The 19,307-nt window shown below is 45.7% G+C and overlaps 1 protein-coding gene across 1 annotated transcript in view; it reads left to right on the top strand.

Moving 5' to 3' along the window:
* Positions 1-372: 372 nt before the first annotated feature.
* PPP1R16B (protein phosphatase 1 regulatory subunit 16B) overlaps positions 373-19,307 on the top strand; it is a 101,797-nt gene continuing 82,862 nt past the window's right edge. Inside the window, exon 1 of the mRNA XM_006258022.4 lies at positions 373-525. The gene's annotated coding sequence lies outside the window, so the exon portion shown is untranslated. The remainder of the gene's footprint in view (positions 526-19,307) is intronic.

Below are 19,307 nucleotides of genomic sequence, written 5' to 3'. Positions count from 1 at the left end.
CTTGGGATTTCAGGTCGGGCAGCCCTTCTGCACCCAGCAATTCCCGGTCCCTCGGTTGGCTGCCTCCACTTTTCCTTGCTCTCTCATTTCTTTTAAACAGATGGATCCGAGCAGCTCCGCTCAGCGCGCTCTGCTCCTGCCCAGCACCTGTTTTGGGAACGGAGGCACCGGCTCGCGCTGCCCCACGCCCCGTCCACCCGGACGCCCCTTCCCTCGGAGGGAGGGAGCCGAGCCGAGCCTCCCCCGCCCGGCGGACTCCCTGCTCCCTCCCCTGGTCCCACCCTCGGGGCGGAGCCGGGCGGGGCGGGACGGAGCGCAGACCCAGCGGCTCTTCCATCCCCGCCGGCTCCTGCCCCTTGTGCAGCCGCCGGGCGCGGAGCCGAGGGACCGGCCGCCCCCGGGCTGGCCGCGGCGGGGAGCTCTGCGCGGGGAAGCCCCCGGCCCGGCTCGGCTCGGCTCCGCTGCCCCCGGCCTGGGCGGCGGCGGCTGCCGCAGGCTTTCGGGGCTGGGTCTCTGCTGCTGCGGGTGAGTTGCCTTCAGTGAGTGACGGAGCAGCTGCAGCTCTGCCGGGGGGGACGCGAGATGTGCGTGCGGCTCCCTCGGAGCACTTTCCAAAAAGGTCAGGTGCGTCCAGACAGGGCAGACCTGGCCAGGGCCGAAAGAAGGGGACCGGGCAGGAGCTGGGGAAACCCTCGTCCCCGCGCCGCCCTTCCTTTCCAACTACTGTATTGCCATTCCCTGGCATTCAGTAACTTCTCACCCTGCCGCTATGGGGTCCTGGGCCGGGCATCCCTCCCATGTCCCCCCTGCAGGCTACTTGCCCTGGCCCCCGGGACTTGTGCCGTTCTCTCCTGACTTTGTGAACTCCTCGTGGAGGCAGCGGGGATGTTCTGGCTCTATGGGGGTGATTTCTGGGGGGAAGATGCGGCTGGCACCACAGGGAGATTTCAGCTATGGTTGGTACGTAAGGGATGGAGCCGCATTTGTAGATCTCTGCTGTGTGATGTACTGTCCTGGCTAGGTTGCCGAGAGGCTTTTATTTTCTTAAACCCTTCTTGAAGGTGATGTTTGGTGCTAGGAAAAGCAAGGTCCTAGCAGTGCAATGGCTGGAACTAAAAGCCACAGGTAATTGCAGCCTCTCTCTCCTCCCTTTTGGCTTTGCCAGTGCATCTCGCTCTTGACTTCCAACACCTGCTATTCCAGTACTGGTGTCCTGCATGGCCTTTATTCTGACCCACAGTAGTCCAATCCTGATCCCTCTGTATTGCCCTCTGACCTACGGTATAGCCTGCTATTCCATTCCTTCTCATGTCTGTAGCTCTGCCATTGCACCTCAGACCTGACTTCTAATTTGCACTTCCTTGCAGTGTGGGACACGGCAGGACCATGCAGCTTGCTCTTGATTTGCAGTACCCTTCTAATTGTAGGCCCAGGCCTCTCTGTGGCTCTGTTGGTGCCTCTCTGCCTTGACCTACGGCATTCCCTTGCATGCCAGTTCTAGGGCCATCTAGCTTTGTGGTGGCTTCATGGGTAGATGACATAAGATCACCAAACTTGCTTCCATGGGTGATCTGCTGAAAAGAGAGCAAACCTACGAGTCGGGACCTAGGGGGCTCATCTGTTATCTAGTTTTGATCGCAATCACTGTGTGGTATTTCAGGGAATCCAGCTTTGTGCAGTCCTAGACAAAGCTGGCAAGAACCACTGAAATAATGAAGCCAGCCCTCTGTCTCAAGTAGAATAAGATTCTATGTTAATTCCACTAAACATTTATCTGAACTTACCTTGGACACATCTAATGATGAGGACATAATTACCTCTCTAGGGTAGTTTACTCCATTTCCAGATTGGCTTCAGTGATTGAAAACACTTCATCTAATTTCCATAATGGATAATTGCATGAAAGCCAGATAATTCAAGTCCTCTCTTTGTTGCACCCGCTTATGTGTGGGTTTTGTTTCCTTTGTTGGGAAGTTTTCTTCATTTTGCGTAATTCAGACACAGTGACATAATGTTTTTATTACATTTAGTAATGGACTAATGGTTCAAGTACAAGATGCAGTTTCAGGGAAGATGCCAGCGCTGCTGCAGTCTCCCTGTGTGAACCAGAGAAAGTCTTTTAAAGGGCCACTGTCAACTTCAAATCTAGTCATAAATTACCGGTTGGTATTTCAGGTGCTGTCTGTGCCCCAAGGCTCCTCAGTACAGTTCAGTCACATTAAGTCATATTGTCAACTTAACCTAACTGTAAGTTTTTATGAATACAGTCACTTTTACATTTTTTAAACATTTCCTTTCTCTGCTGTGAGAAACCTGTACAAGAAGGATGGAGTGTCAAACCAGACGTAAGATTAATAGCGAAACTGATTTGATGCAAAGTACTATGGAATTAATGTATAGAGTAAACACATTTGTAACAAAATCTCCAGTGTTTCAGATCTATCCACCCCAGCTATTTGTATAAACTCCACCCCCAACCCCCCCCAAAACAAACACAAAACCCCCCAAATAACAACAGCATAAAAAAGGTCTGTCACCCTAGAGCAACTGGATTGTCTGTCCTAACTTCTGTGTGTTGTTTTCCCCATCTGTAAAGCATGGGGTCTTGCATCTTAACATATTTAATGTTAAGTGTTTTTTGAGTTGCAAAGACAAAATCTGGAAGAGCTAATTAGTCTTACTACTACTCAGAGTTAATTGCCTGTTTATAATTTTGGAAGTGATTTTTAAATGGGAGTGGGGGGAGAGGGTGCTGGATTCATACTTGGATAGTGTTCCTGGTGAAGACCATGAGGTAATATACTAAAGGCTATATATATATATATATATATATATATATATATATATATATATATATATATATATATATATATAATAATACTTTTTGATAACGCTTTCCCCTTTCTTGTTTAGTCTCTACATTGAGGGACTCACCAAGTCATTGAAGCTTTTTGAAGGGATCCTATTGCTTCATTGAGTTTTGTATCAAGGCCCAATCTCTAAGCATTTTTCCTTCTGATTGGAGAGAAGGGAAAATGAATATTTCTTAGAGCATGTAAAATTAAATGTTGGACTTTAAGCATGTCTGATGCATGTGATAAAACTTAGGCAAGGAGAACAGTAGTATCTTTATGCCTTTTAAGAGTGCCTGTACAGACAATTTGTCTCTAACAAGGTCTTGTTGTTGAATCTTTCTCTATTGAAAAATTAGCCCGTATAGATTTTTTTTTTCCTTGGTACTAGTTGTACCAGCTTCTTCTTGGTGCCTCACTGTATCATCTCTGCAGTAGTTCTATTGGAAAATAGAGTCATATTTTATTTTTCCTTAGTTTAATAATTTATAAAATGCCTGTTGCCTGTGGGCATATTTCTTGCAATAGAAACAAGACATCAACCAGTATTTACTGGAATTGTGATTACTCAGTCTTTGATGTTCCAGTTAACAAAAATAAGAAAATTATAAGGTTTTTGCAGAACAAAGAATGTCTCCCGTTATCGTGGTATACATGTGTGAAAATGTAGGTGGTGTTTCAACAGTTTCTAGAGCACTCGTTTTCCAGATCATACTGATTTCCACATCTTACCCCAGCAAAAATTATCTGCTCTCTTCAAGGTTACTGTGGAATTTAGTTGTAAAGTCATTTCAACTAGCATAAATCTGTTGGACCTGATTCTTCTCATGGTTCTACCTGTCTAAATCAGACTTGAGTTAAACAGTTCTCTGGAATGAATGGGAGACCTCTCAGAATCATGGTTTCTGTGGCTAGAACAGGCCTAATCAGTCTCCTCTGTACCAGTAAAGGACTGTCCTCTGTGTTAAACCCCCAGGAGCCAAATTCTGCATCACATAACTATGTACCGCTTCTATTAACCACGTTGGAATTGTTCATTCCACTGGAGGGCAAAACCTGACCAGTAGTTCATCTAGTCTCATTTGGAACAACTGAATGGATGATTCAATGACCTTGCTTAGCAAATTATATCACTGGCTAATTGGCCTAACTGTTCAGGAAGAAATTATTGTTTAATATCAAACACAAACTTATGATAATTATTCTTGGTTTAAAATCCCCTAACTGCTTTAGGTAATAACTCCTCTTTTATCACTGTTTTAAAAGCGCTTATGGATATTCATCATAACCATACTTTGTCATCTTGTCTATAGTCTGGATATAGTAAATTCTCTCCATTAATCATTCCCACTAATCCTATCATCCTGTTGATCTTTTGTAGATTTCCTCTTGCAAACTGCTGTATTTAACTTGTCTCTTTATTTGCAGCCCTTTTCAAATCTCTTTGACCTCATTTTCCCCATCAGGTTTCACAGTGTTTTGTCCTCCATCTCTTGTTCCCCCATCTCTTTAGAGAGAATTAAAGCTGTTTGTCTTTGGTGTATAAGGTAGCCCCCTTGTCTCCCCTACAAAATTATAAACTTCATAGACATCAGGGGCTGGAAGGGACCTTGTGAGATCGAGTCCAGCCCCCCTGCCATAGGCAGGAAGTCTGCTGGAGTCAAATGATCCCAGCAAGATAAACATCCAAATGCCTTTTGAATGAATCCAGAGTAGGTGCTTGCATCACCTCTGGGGGGGAGTCTGTTCCAGACCCTGGACACTTGGACTGTAAAGAAGTTTTTCCTGACGTCCAGTCTAAACCGGCCTTCTCGGACTTTGTGACCGTTAGACCTTGTTATTCCTTGGGAAGCCCTCATGAACAGCTGTTCTCCCAGATCCTGATGCACCTCCCTTATATACTTATAGGCTGCCATCAAGTCACCCCTGAGCCTTCTCTTTGCCAGGCTGAAGAGTCCCATGTCCCTCAGCTTCTCCTTGTAAGACTTGCTCTCCTGGCCTTTGATCATACAGGTGGCTCTCCTTTGGGCTCTCTCAAGCTTATCCACGTCCCTCCGGAAGTGGGGGCCCAAAACTGGATTCAGTATTCCAGCTGTGGCCTTACTAAGGCCGAGTAAAGCAGGAGGCTGACATCCCTGATTTTGCTTGAGATGCACTAGTGGATGCATGCCAGTGTTTGATTTGCTTTGTCAGCCATGGCATTGCACTGGTGGCTCATGTTCATCTTGTGGTCAATCAGGACCCCACAAGTCTCATTCAGTTGTGGTGCTGGCAAACGTAACACTGCTGAGCCTATAAGTATGATGCTGTTTTTTTCTTCCAAGGTGGAGCAACCCACACTTCTCTACTTCGAATGCCATCAGGTTTTGATCCACCCAGCTTGCAAGTGTGTTCAGGTCAGCCTGTATCCCCAGCGTGACCGCCTTCCCCCATAGTTTAGTGTCGCTTGCAAACTTTGCCAGTCCACATCTGACGCCCAAATCCAGATCATTAGTGAAGATGTTGAAGAGTACTGGCCCAAGTACTGAGCCCTGAGGGACTTCACTAGTCATCTTGCACCACGCTGATTTGCTCCCATCAACTAGTACTCTTTGAATCTGACCCCAGAGCCAGTTCCCCAGCCATTGGACTGTGAGATGGTCTTCCATGATGTCCCCATGGTTAAGTTGGGGAACTGTGGCCTTGACCAAGTCAAAGGCTTTTTTGAAATCCAGATATATGACATCAACCTCACCTCCCTTGTCCAGGCAATGCGTCACCTGGTCATAGAACTAGACGAGGTTGGTCAGGCACAACCTTCCAGCAAAAAAGCCATGTTGGCTGGCATTCAGAAGGTTGCCTTGCATTAGCCTGCTGGTGATGGATCCCTTGATGATTTTCTCCAAGATCTTTGCAGGGATGGATGTCAGACTGATTGGCCTATAATTCCCTGGATCTTCGCTCCTTCCCTCCTTGAAGCTTGGGGCCACGTTTGTACTTTTCCAGTCTTCTGGTACCCCACCCGAGCGCCACGAATTCTCAAATATCTTTGCCATAGGGCATACTATGATGTCCGCCAGGTCCTTCAAGACTCTCAGGTGCATTCCGTCTGAGCCCACAGACTTATGGATGTCTAGCCTCTCGAGGTGGTCCCTCACTTGATCTGTGTCAGTTGTGGGCCCTGGATGTTTTGCGTCCTATCTGACAGTGTGACCCCCTTGAACAGTGGAAAACTGACACAAAGTAATCATTTAGGAGATTGGCTTTTTCTTAGGTGTCAGGTGTCAGCTGCCTCATTTGATCTCACAGGGGTCTGATGTGGCCTTTGTTCTTTCTCCGACTTCCCACATATCTGAAGAAGGACTTTTTGTTATCCTTGATTCTGGTGGCTACCCTGAGTCTGGTTTCTGCCTTGGCTTTTCTAGACCTTTCTCTACAGGTATGGGCTAGTGCTGAATAGTCCTCCTTGGTGGTGATTCCTGCTTTCCATCTGGTGTAGGCTTTTCTTTTAAGTTTCAGGAGGTCCAAAAGTTCCCTGCTTAGCCAAAAGGGCTTCCCTGCCCGCCGACTGCATTTCCTGCAGGACGGGATGGACTTTTCTTGTGTTTCAAGGATTGCGTTCTTAAGGAATCACCATTCCTCGTGGACTCCTCTTTCTAAGGGGCCATGGTCTCTTAATGCCTCACTGACCAGTCTCCTGAGTTTGTCAAAGTCAGCCTTCCCACAGTTGAGGATTTCTGTTTTACTGAGGGATTTGCCCACCGTGCATTGGACAGAGAAAGTGATCAGTTCGTGGTCACTGTCATCAAGCTTCCCTTTGATTCTCAGATTCTTTGTACAGTGCAGAATCCCTGAGGGATAAGATCCCCTGCAACAAATTAATTCAATGAAATCCTGTGGCTTGAGTTTTATGCAGCTGGTCAGCCTGGATGATCATAATGGATCCTTTTGGGCTACATATATTAGATGAGCCCTAATGCCAGTCCCAAACTGGTAATGCCTGCCATTGATGCTTTTGCTAACAAAGGTCCTAATCCTTTAGTGAGCAACATGTAGCAACACCACTATTTTTTCAGAGTCCCCTTGACTTCAGAATCTGAATGCATATTGCTCATTGTAAATCTGCACCCCAAGAATGTTAATTTGCCGACTGTATGAAATGTGCTACTTGAATGACTAAAATTGTTGGACTAAGTTTGTGGCTGCCTGGTAGGAGCTGTCACTGGTGGTATTCCCTTAATACAATGATGACAGTCTTCTAGTAAATAGGGAAGTCATCAGCATGTCTGTAGATGACTGACGATTCTGATCTTAGATCCACATGTTTGACTGTAGGCATGACAAATAGTTCCACGAGGCAGGAGAAGATCCTGGTGATGCTGAGTCAAAGCTCTTTCCTGTTGTCCTTCTCATCTATCTGCCTTCATAGTGAGGCAAATTTGCTTGAAGTGATCAATGCCTTGTCGTCATGGCGCCATTGGAGAATGATCCAGTACTTGGGTTTCCCAGGTATCAACGTTAATATTTCGTCTTCAGATTGGCCTGCAAGGTATCCTTGAATCTTTTCTTTTGCCCATCTCTAGGGTGGTGACCATCAGTGAGCTGCAAGTATAGGACCTGTATTGGGAACCAGTTGTCAAGCATCCTTATGACATGTCCTATCCAATGGAGCTGGTGGCCTTTATAAGCAGGGCTTTAAAGCTGGTGGTGTTTGCCTGAGCCAGAGCACTGATGTTCATTCTTCTGTCTTCCAATCGATACGAAGGATTTTCTAAAGAGATCACTGATTGTAACGTTGCAAAAGCTTTCAGGTGTTTCTGACATGTTGCCATCAGGATCACTCCCATACAACAGGCTAGGGATGATAACAACCTGGTAGACAACATGTTTTGGTTTGAGTTCTGATATTATGATCATTCAAGACATGGAGACATCTAAAGGTGTGGTACTGGTAGGTTTCATTTGGTGTTGAATATCATCATCTACTTTGAATATGTTGAATATCATCATTTACTTTTTGGGAAAGGTGACTACCCAGGTGGGGAAAAAGTTCATCATTCTTCAAAGATTGTCCACTAATTGTAATAGAGGGAGGAGCAGCTGGCTGGTTTAGGATGGGTTGGTAAGGTATTTTGGTATTTGTGAAGTTGACAGTGAGTCCAAACATTTTGCATGATTCAGAGAAGCAGTCAAGAGTGACTTGGAGCTCTTCAGTTGAGTAGACACATATAACACGATCATTAGTGTATTAAAGATTAATAGTGGAGGTGTTGGTTATTTTGGATATGGAAAGTAACTGGTTGATGTTAAAGAGATTCTTATCTGTGTTACACTGGATGCTGATTCCAGATGGGAATATGTCAGCAATGAGACGTGGAATATCCGTGATATAGATGGAAATGGTTATTGATGCAATCTGGCGTTCTTGCTGGACTCCAGTTCTAACAGTAAAGGGGTCCATTTCTGAGCCATTGCTTAGTCTGATATACGTAACATTATAAAGGTAGCAGTAAATTGACTTGCAAAGATGGTAATGGTCAGTCTGACCTCAGTTTCTTTGTTCTCTAGCTGAAAATGGGTTAGCTGATTTCCCTCCCCATCCTCTCTAATTCTGTGCCAGGAAGAGCAACAATTGTTTCCTGTAAGTATGTGCTTGCCTAGAGCCATTGGACAGTACCAGTCTAACTCTCATCCCTCAAAAAGAGCTAAAGGAATGTGTGAATGGGTCAGCTGTTCACCTTTTGCAAAGCTGTTAGTCAAGTTACACTACCTCCTGGGTCTGGCTTGCCAGCTGGCTTACCCTTTAGGGGAGTTTAAAGAGGCTTATTGCAATCTTGCTAGAAGTCTGTCTTATTCTATTAGTATGCTTGTCTCTCCATCTCCTTTCCATGTGTTCGCTCACTCATTCATATAGACAGATCCATTGCTGTGTGCACAGTTACTTATCTACACCAGCTGTGTTGCTCAATGAAGTGTTCCTCCCTTCTGCGGCATTTTCATTTGTCGACTGTCAGTTTTTGCTGTCCAACATTTTTTTTCTTAACATATTTCTTTAAAGTGACACTTCTGAACTACTTCTAGGCTGTATGCTTAATAAGCCTTAAAAAGAAACAAGTCTTCTGGGTATCCAGGTGAGCTCATCATGTTTATTTGAATATCATCTCTCCAGTTTTAATCTGTTAGCACATGCACACACAGATCATAGTGCACTTGTAGTGCATATACATGGAACAAGCATTCACAGTGAAAGTATGAGGTCAGCATGTCTGGGGCCTGTATTTGGGAGGGGAGAGAGAGTTTTTAAATATAAATCATGCCATCTGTTCCCCACATAAAATAGGGATATTCATAGTTGGGTACTTCATGTTTTTCAAGCTCTCTACTATATAAATGAATAATATGAATGTTAATTCTTCTTACATTTTCACAACCCTTGGAGGGATTGGTCCTAAATATTTAATAGCCAACACCAAGTATACCCACTGGTGGCACCTGCTGGTAGCAAAGATGACCTTCTTCTCTTCTCACTAGTGACAGAATGATCCAAATGGATATAACCCAAACTTCCCTTGCTGCAGCTTGAGACTTGCTTTTTGTTCTGTCATAGTTTCATAGTTGGTAAGGTCAGAAGGGACCTGAGCAGATCATCAAGTCTGACCCCCTGCCATGTCAGGAAAGAGTACTGGGGTCAAACAACCTCAGCTAGGTGATTATCTAGCCTCCTTTTGAAGACCCCCAAGGTTGAAGTGAGCACCACTTCCCTTGGAAGTTCGTTCCAGATCCTAGCCGCCCTGACTATGAAGTAGTGCCTCCTGATGGCTAGCCTGAACCTACCCTTGATCAACTTGTGGCTGTTATTCCTTGTTTCTCCCAGTAGTGCTCGGGGGAGCAGGGACTTGCCCATTGCCTGCTGGTCCCCCTTGGCAAGTTTATAGGCAGCCACCAGATCCCCTCTCAGCCTTCTCTTGTGGAGGCTGAACAGGTTCAGGTCCTGTAGCCTCTCCTTGTAGGGCCTGCCCCGCTGACCCCTGATCATGTGGGTGGCCCTCCTCTGGACCCTCTCCATGCTGTCCACATCCCTCCTGAAGTGCGGCGCCCAGAGCTGGACACAGTACTCCAACTGCAGCCTGACCAGTGTCCCCACTCTATGCGAGGACCGAGGACCAAGGCCCGAGGACCAAGCCCTGGGGAACCCCACTGCCCACATCCTTCCAGGTCGAATAAGACCCGTCGACCACCATTCTCTGGATGTGGCCCTCCAGTCAATTTGTGACCCATCTGACTGTGTAGGCATTGACACCACAGTCGTCTAATCTTTTTTTGCCACCATTAAGAACAGTCCAGCTCCATCCTCTTTGGAACCACCCTTCAGGGAGCTGAAGGCTGCTATTAAGTCCCCTCTCTTCTTTGCTAGACCAAATAAGCCTAGTTTCCTTAGTCTTTCCTCATAAGTCATGTACCCCAGCCCCCTCACCATTTTTGTTGCCATCCGCTGGACTCTCTCTAATATCTCCACATCCTTTCTGTAGTGGGGAGCCTAAAACTGAACACAGTACTCCAGATGTGGCCTCACCAGTGTTGAATAGAGAAGAATAATAACTTCCCTTGACCTACTGGCAACACTCATCCCAATGCAGCCCAGTATGCCATTAGCTTTCTTGGCAAGAAGAACACTGTTGGCTCATATTTAGTTTATTGTTCACTGTAACCCCCAGCCCCCAGGTCCTTTTCTGCAAAGCTGCTGCCCAGCCAGTCAGCCCCCAGCGTGTACTGGTACATGGGATTGTTCCATCCTAAGTGCAGGACTTTGCACTTGTCCTTGTTGAACCTCATGGGCGTGTCCAGACGAGCCAGCACGTGCCTCTTGCAACATCTCAAACCCCTTTGAGATGCTGCAAGAGGCACGCGCGGGAACGGGAAAAGCCCCCTGCCCCCCCCCTCACCCCCACAAGTTTGCAGTGTGGGGGCATAATTAGATCCCTGGATCCAGGGGTCAAAAAAAAAAAACCAACGGACCGTGCACTGATGCAACCAGAGGATGACTGCCAGAGCGTCTCTGTGGTTGGCCCTCGCCCTGAGGCTGAACTACCCTGCCTGCCAGCAGCAGGGCTCCAGTGCCAGTAAGTAAGGGGTCAGGGATGGGGCTGGGAGAGGGGACCATGGCGGGGGGAAACCCCAGCATCCCCACAATTAAAAAAATAAAACCAAACCAACCTCCACCCTCCTGGCACTTACTGGCAGTTCTAACTGCCCCAGAGCTGCTCCCCCCCCTCCCTCCCCCTTCTACAGTGAGTAGAGGCTCTTTTTTTTTTCTTTTCTTTTTTAAAGTGCTGGAGCCTGGGGTTGGGGGGGCAGTCACCAGGGGCCTGGGGGTGCAAGCAGGCGATGGGGCCGGGCGAGGCACGAGGGCTCTGCAGGGGGGTGGTAGCCCCTGTGGGGCCATTTGGCCCCTGTTAGGGGGGCTGTAGCCCCTGTGGGGGGGCAGCAAAACATATAGGTATTTAGAATTCATTTTATTATTATGATAGACACTGCTAGGCATCCAGATTGTTTAACACTGTAGGTATAACAATAAAACATTGCCCAACTGATCACTCTCTCTCTGTCTCTCACTCTCTCTATATAGTCATCTTTTGTTTTAATTGTGGAGGAACATGGATTTTGGGGTACTTTACAGAGTGACTTTGGGATTTTTTTTATCAGGGATTTTTCAGTTTTCCAATAGGGAACATTAGCATTCCTGCTAGGGAGGCCAGTGGCAGGACCCTGCCTGCTCAGAGCTGGCATCTTGGACCCAGCTGAAGGTGGCTGACCTCCTGGCCCATTGGGGCTAGGAGGACATGCTTTGACAGTTCAAAGCAGGCCACCATATTGGGAACATCTTCCAGGTGATAGCCGGGCAGGGGCACACATAGCAGTAGTGCTGCACAAAGGGTTGCCTGCAGCCACAGCCCACTGGCAGTTGGGCCAGAAGGGCAGATGCCTCTACTGGCTGTGCCGTCCCCATCTGGGTCTGGCAGGTGCGCAGCAGGTCACAGCCAGGCATCGTCCTCCGCTGCCAGACTGCTGCAGTGGGTAGAGGGTGCAGGGAACTCTCAGGGCTGCTTCAGGAGTCCAGCTGGCACAAGGGGTAGTGTCCCCAGGTACCGGTTGGCTGGGCCCCGGAAGCTCTTGAGAGCTAGTAGCCCTGAGCTACTTGCCAGGGCAGCTTTTTATACTGCTGGGGATGTACAGGTGCTGGCCCCGGGCTCTAGCTCCCCCTGGCTGCAGATCTGGGAGGAGCCAGGCAGGGTGACTTTCCCCCAAGTGGCACAGTTTGTTCCACAACAAAGTGCGTGTCAGAGGACGTGCGCTGAGGCAAAAAGCCCCGGCTCAAATATGCACCGCCTCTGTTTGAACTGCTGCAAACGTGTGTATGGATGTACCCTATGAGATTTCTTTTGTCCCAATCCTCCGATTTGTCTAAGTTACTCCAAAATGTCTAAATCATACTCCTATCCTCTAGCATATCTACTACTAGCATACTCCTATCCTCTAGCATATCTACTGCTCCCCCCAGCTTGGTGTCATCTGCAAAGAGCCTTATAAAGCAAATGGATCACTTCACATGTAGGCAAACTGTGATATGGCTGAAATGATTTGCCACAGCTAGTGGCAGAAATAGGAAAAAACTCCAGAAATTCTGTTCTCACACCAGAAATTAAATAAATGGTCTAGCTCTTTTCAAATCATTTTATAGAGTCAACTAAGCATTCTCTCATTCTACAGAAGGGGAATAGATAGAGTGGCAATGACTGTCCATGGTATCGGGATCAGATAGTGAAAGCCAAAAATAAAACCGGGACCTTTGGATTCTGGCTTTCTCCTGTTTGCATTTTTATTGAACTGTTATCTCTGTTGCATTGTTCTTACTTGGATATCATTAGTTGAGGTCTCAAACTGGGAAAAACTAAATTTGTATTTTTCAGAACAGTCAAGCTGAATTCATTCTCATGGGAATTGTTTTAAATGCACTGGGAAAGGTGGGTTGGTGTTACAACAGTGTAGACTTCCGTACTTCCAACAGATGGGAGGAAAAACAGGAAGTACAGTGAATGGCTATTATTTTTCTATTCACGCTTAGAACAACTTGATAGGCTGTGGATTAATGAAACTAAGAGTTTGATAAATAACAAGGTATCTGATGAACTTCCAATAGCAAAAAAAGTTGTTTTCTTAAGGTGGCTTCTGCTTTTCTATGAAGTTCAAATTTTAAGTTTAATTTCTTATATAGCAGTTTGTCTCATGCATCTTCAATCAGTTTGGCAAGGGTCAGTCGCCTTGTTTTATGACAAGAGAATTGTGGGTAAGGGTTTGTCCACAAGTGGAAAGTAGTAGCTATTCAAGAATGGTTCTTCATTTGGACACTTAAGTTTTTTTTCCTTATTTAACCTAACCCTATTTTGGCCATGCAGTAAGCTAAACTGAAAAAAGGAATGCTGTGGAATAAGTGTCTGGCAGGTGTTAATTCAGACATCTGTAGTACCTTAAATTTGCATCCTTCATTATTTCCCCATGTAAACAAGCTCCAAGATATTGGATGGGTAGGCAACGTACTCCAGATAACATGGTAGGCTGCTCTCTTGGGTACAAGAATGTAGTTTGTCTCCTGTGGAAATTGTCTGTGTTTCTTGTTTTGAGTTTATTACCTAGGGAAAATACTGAAGAAATCCTTGGCTAATAGTACTGCGCTTTTAGCTCATGTGATCCAGTTGCATAGATTGAATTTTGTTGTTTAAATGATAGCAGTCAACATCAGCCCATTATCTGCCTGACTTTATAGTAGTTTGGAAGCATACAAACAAATGAGTCTTTCTCAGTGGTTATTGAATTCTCCTTTTGCCTAGACAGCTTAATAAAGACGGAGCCAACATTGTTTTGCTGGGCTGTATTGCAGAATTCCCTCTTTCCAAAGATTGGGTTCAAATGCTAAATTAGCTGGAGCATCAGGTGTAGCTGACTGAGATGTTGCTAATTGATAACCTGAGCTGCATATGGATGGCAGGTGTAAATTATTTGTGGCAGCAGGCTAATTAACTCCTCTTCTACCATACTCTGTCCTTTCTTGCTGAGGGAGGGGAGAGGAGAGGCAGAAATACTTGCACGACATTACCTGATCTGTGCAAAAATACTAGGCTGTTATACAGTGAAGCAGAACCTGCCAAGCCTGAGAATTAAAATTACATTTATATATTTTAACATCTCATCTGGGGATCTGACTCATGGTTTTTTAGCCTGAATGAATCATGGCTTTTCAACTCCTCTGCTTTCTCCATTGTGTAACTTATTACAGGGTTGAAAATACAACGATAAGTGCATACACATAGACAGGCATTAATTTCCACTTCCCACTCTCTCCCTTTACATTGCCCAGAGACCTCTCCTGTGGATTGTTCACTGATGCCTTCCCTAGATAGGGTCCTATATCTATAGGCACCGACTCTTATTTTTGCTGGGGGGAGGGAGGGTGGGAGCGGGGCTAAGATGATGGACATGTGGAAAATTTTCCACATTTCAAGTGATAGCCATCTTCCCAAGGGGAACCAGGGCCCGTGGGCCCCGTGTACTTGGCACCTTTGCCTATATCTACCCTGCAGGTTAAGGTTCTGCCCTGGTATCCTAGCTTTAGTTTATCCCCCTTGAGTGTGTCTGCAGAGCATTGTGTGGAAAGTGCCGTGGCACCAGCTGGGGTGAGCTCTGATCTGCTATTTGTAGCTATTTCAAAGCACTGTCCTGCTCAGCACGCTTATTCCTTTGACGCAGCAGGCAGGTGTTACAGGTGCCCCCTACTGCACAGCAGCCTCTAGGGGTCGGTAGGAAAAATGTAGATACCTCAGGCAAAGTTTTGCTGTGGCTCCTGTGGATCACAGACATTCCTCCACAATATATCCAAATAATAGCATCACAAGTATTGGTAGCACCATAGGAGCCCAAATTCTGCTTACTTTAACTAAGCCAGGAATAACTCTCCAAAGGTAGATCACTTCCATCAGTAGTTATACTGGTGATGCATTTGGCTCCAAGTTTAACATGAAGTATCTATTAATCCTAGTAGTTGCCTTAACTGTCCTGTGCGGGATTTAGGTTTTAGGCTAAGTGAAGAAATGAGTATTGCAGTTGCTGACTGAATCCTAGAGCTGCTCAGTTGCTTCCAATGGTGACATCTTAGCATGGGGAGAGGAAATAGGCAGAGACTTTTTCAGAACTTGCCTCTCGTTGTGGTCGTGGGTGGGAATTCAGCCTGTGTCTGTGAAACTGGAGGAGCTTTTAACTGCTGCCAGATAAGTTTTGTTTAGTGACCGGAGCATGTTGAAATGTACTCCTTTAACCTACATTGGGCACCCATTAAGGAGAAAGTGCTTGAATAGCAAACAGATGCAGGAAGACTGTTTCAACCTTGTGCAGTCCCTGAGGCCTCATCTGCATGGCAACATTATGCTGATATAAACTGCCCTTTGTCAGCTCAGGCTTAATTCTGTTTGTACCTAAATTGACTTCTCCCCATCAACCCTGCTTCTCTATCACCATAATAAAACCACCTTCCCTGGATGACAAGTCCTCAACTGACATAGATGTGCTAGCAGAATGCTGCATTTCACGGGCTGACATCCCTCCCCAACACAATCCCGGAAGACCCCTGTTCCCACAGCAGTGACTGCTAGCTCACCACCTGGACATCTAGAAATGCTTCCTTCTGTGTTTAGCACAAATCTGCAAACAGACAGCTATTGGTCTATAAAAATAAGGGAACTCCCCCTAAACCTTCTATGTGGATTAGAAAAGAAACAAGTAGTCTCTTCAGTAGTAGCATAACTGAAGTGGGAGGGTGACAGGGGCAGCAGCTCCTGGTGCCCAAGCAGGCAAGGGGGCAAAAATAAAAGATGCCACTGCTGTCAGCAGCTACCACTGCCTAGGGTGGCTACTCTGTTATGCCTCTTGTGTGCAGACTATATGCAAGAGCTAGGTTGTGATGTGGATGAAAAGCTGGGTGAGGGCAAAGGAACAGCAGGCACATCCGAGGATGAGGGAGGCCAGCACTCAATCTGGCAATTGCCTGCTTCTGCAGTGGTTGGTAGTAGCAGACATGCTGCACAGCTCTGAGGTGGGAACCTCAGCAGTGTCGACAACAATGAAGGAACAATGGGGAAGGAGATGCAGAACCTGTGGAGAGCCATAGTTGGAAAAGTGGAAGTAACTTTTAAACCATTCAGGTTTATTTTAAAAAAGTCTTTTTTTTGCTAGTAAAATACGAGTTATCTTATTCTGACTAAATGTTTCTAATGGGAAACATGGATGCCCTTTACATGAGCATGAAAATGAAGTACCCTGGAAGGCAGAAGCCCCTCAGTATATCCCATTCATTTTGTTAATTTGTAAAGTAAACACATGATGTAAATGCTGCAAAAGGCAAAGCTGTGGGCTAAGCCTGGTTGCCTGAGACAAGCGCCACTCCTGCTGTGCGTGGGTAGGAGCAGAAGCAAGTACTGGTGACAGAAGGAGCAACATTTTTCCCTTGCACAGTTGCCTTTGATCTGTACATACATGTCCCTTTTTCTCTCTGGAACAAGCTCAACATAACTTTCTGTTACGGCATTTACAAATCATGACAAATTTATATCCACATGATGTTCCTTGAACCCTTCCTAGACATTTCAAGGGAGGGCTGCCTTGTTTCTTTACCCACAGTGAGACAACTTCCTACCCTGCTCTGGTGAGCTTTGATGTCATTGCTTTGGACAGCAAGATGGAACCAATGCCAAAACTACACTGAGAAGTGCTTTCTGGAGTGGTCACGATGACCTCCATTGCTCGTTGGCAAAATCTGCTGCGCTGTCCTTCTTAAACCCCACTAAGACGACAGGTCCCCCATTTAATTTAGCATCCCTGGAATTGCAGAACAGTCCTGAAGTTACTGGTTAAACTGCAAGAGCAACAGTATCTCTGTCTTGTTTATCAGCATCCTTAGCCAGGGCATCCTGGAAGGTGCCCCTCCACAACTGCTGAAAGATGCATTGTGGTCAGGAGAAATGGGACATAGACAAGGGAGAGAGCATGTTTTCAGAGCTTTTATAATCTTCTAAGGCTGATAACCAGGAATATAGGGATTGGGAAAAACCTCCTGCCTGAGGCAAGGCAGAGCTCTGTGAGGGTAATGTACCATGGCTCCATACAGCCCTTATGCAGAAAACCTAGGTGTTGTAGACTTATGGACCAAGAACCACAAAAGCTCCCACCCCAGGAGTCACTCTGTTGCTAGGATAGTTTAGTGATGATCATAAAACTGTTTACCCACTTCACCAGCAAAACATCAGCATAGCCTGAAGAACCTCAGAAGAACTGTCATAAGTACAAACATGGATTGGTGATAAATAGAGGATCCATCAGCAAGTGCCTTGCACTTCACTGTTTTTTTTAATGTTCTTAAGGCTTATTAACATTCAAAAGGTTTGTAAGCATCACAGGTTTTAATTTGTTTGTCACCATTAAATTTTATTTTTATTTTCTAAAAACAAGTCATGAGTTGGTTGCTGGGCTTAACACCTCTTCTCACCTCTTGTGACTGGGCCTCATACTCCTCCTACTAAATTCATAGCAGGCATTTACAAATCATGTCAAATTCCTATCCACATCGATGACACAAAATAGTCCTCAAAAGCAGCATGCTGGAACACTCTGGCTCATGCTTTAAAGTGATCTTTCAAAGCCTCCTTTATCTATACAGCTCCTCAGCAGGCTCTTGTATCTGGCTCTTCAAAATCAGCAGTCTTTCCACTTCACTCCTCCACCCTGCTGGTAATGCCTTGCCCTTTACTTCATACATATTCTGTATAACAGCACGTAGTAGTAACAGGAACATTTGCCTCCTTAAGATCCAGCCTAGTCATGATGCGTCATCCGCATCCTTTCTAACTGCCAAACACTTATTCAGTAGTGATTCTGAACCTTTTTAGATGGTTTTTATGTTATTTCTTGCTTCAATCCATGTGCTTAATATATGGTTTGAAACTAGTAAAGGAGAGGATAGCCTGCCTCCCCTAGAATCATTCTGCCTTAGAACCTCTCAAAGGTGAGGATGCCAGTCCAGTGTCTCTACTTGCATCTTGAAAAAAAGTGTTATATCTCTAATGATATGAGGATCATATGCTTTTTCTCTTTAGTCAATATTGACATCAGTGAAACATCCACCAGTGTCTGTATAACTATAGCAAAAGCACCCCTTTTTCTTTATGCACTCAGAGGTCAGAAGGTGGGTGGAGCAGCATTTGGATATACAGGTCACATCGATAAACTTCCCCACAGTTTGAGAAGTCCATTTTTTTCATATCCCTTTTCCCTGTACTATGTCCAGAGTCCTGATCTGGTGCAGCAGGATAGATTTAACAACCTTGCACACCTGGATGGCAACTGCCCCATCATGGATTTTGTTTGCTAGTTCCTGATAGCAGTCTGAGAGTGCAAATTTCTAGGCTGTGACTACCACCTGCTTTTCCGCTGCTAAAGCAGCACTTATTTTGGTTTCCCTGTGCTGAATGGCCAGCGGCAAGCTTGGGGCATGACTCCAAGAGTGTGGACTTCTGCTGCTATTGCTGGTTGTCCCAGATCTGCACCATGATCTGATTCTACCCGTCAGTGTTCACTTCTGGGCCCAGACGTGCTGCTCCACTCTGTACAGCTGGCCGGCTAATGCCTGCAGCAACCTGCAATTTTTGCGCACTATACATCATCCATTCCTTCCTCTCAGTAGCCTCATCATTATCACAGCACTGCCAGCTGCTGTCATAGTCAATGAAGTGCTGCCTACAGAGAATTCTCCACCCTGTCATTACAAAAAAAAAAAAGAGTCCATGTTTGTTTTGATGTGAAATGAGAGTTTAAAAAAAGAAATTGTAGGAAATTGACCTTAATGTCTGCATTTCCCCAAGTGGAGTGCTGGAGTCCTATGCTGTAAAAACCTCCCATAAAGCACTCTGTTGAATGGGTTGGCGCGGGGGGAGGGAACGACACTGGTATGTCTATCCACAATGCACTGCATCTCTTGTCAACCAGCCTCTTGTGGTGCAGACCTACAGTGCTAGCAAGGGTAGTGCCTTCTTACTATGCATACTTTCACCTACCATAACAATGTCACAGCTGTATGTTGGCCAAAGTTATGCTGGTAATGCCTACTGGGATAGGCACGGCATGAGGTACGACTGGAGTTGGAAAGGAAAATCCATTACTTGTGCCCCTGCCAAAACAGGATTATTGCCTTTATGCATTCTAGTTACTGTACTCCATGTCTTTCAAACAAGGGGCTTTTGACGGCTTCCTTTGGAAAGACTTTTTTCCACACACATACTGGTTTATATTTAAAAGAAAGGAATGGACTCCTGCAGCCCCCTTGTTTTGAGCATACTGGTGTCATTTATCTCTCATCTCCATGTTTTCCTGTTCCAT

This window comes from Alligator mississippiensis, chromosome 9 (genome assembly GCF_030867095.1).
Source record: "Alligator mississippiensis isolate rAllMis1 chromosome 9, rAllMis1, whole genome shotgun sequence".
NCBI classification, from domain to species: domain Eukaryota; kingdom Metazoa; phylum Chordata; order Crocodylia; family Alligatoridae; genus Alligator; species Alligator mississippiensis.
This window is presented reverse-complemented; position numbering and strand designations above follow the sequence as displayed.